This window comes from Fukomys damarensis, unplaced genomic scaffold (genome assembly GCF_012274545.1).
Source record: "Fukomys damarensis isolate Sample0158 unplaced genomic scaffold, DMR_v1.0_HiC HiC_scaffold_9422, whole genome shotgun sequence".
Taxonomy (NCBI): Eukaryota; Metazoa; Chordata; class Mammalia; order Rodentia; family Bathyergidae; genus Fukomys; species Fukomys damarensis.
The window spans coordinates 1-232 of record NW_022910334.1 but is presented as its reverse complement, the minus strand read 5'-3'; the positions used below and the strand labels follow the sequence as shown (position 1 = coordinate 232).

Below are 232 nucleotides of genomic sequence, written 5' to 3'. Positions count from 1 at the left end.
CACTTATACTTTCCCTCACAGTATCAATGTCAATTATTATTCTTCTGTTTTAAAATATATTTATCCCTTCTCGGCCTTTTGGCTAAGATCAAGTGTAAAATGTATTTAAAATGCTAATTATTTTTTGTTTACTAAAGTAATATGAAATATAAAATATTTATATTACACATTTTATAATTATAAAAATGACCTGGACTAGGGATTTAGCTCAGTGGTGCTGCCGCCTGCCTCA

The 232-nt window shown here is 28.9% G+C and overlaps 1 pseudogene; it reads left to right on the top strand.

Annotated features, from left to right (window-relative positions):
• The first annotated feature begins 62 nt into the window (after window positions 1–62).
• Window positions 63–141, top strand: LOC117284925 (annotated as a pseudogene).
• The last annotated feature ends 91 nt before the right edge of the window (window positions 142–232 follow it).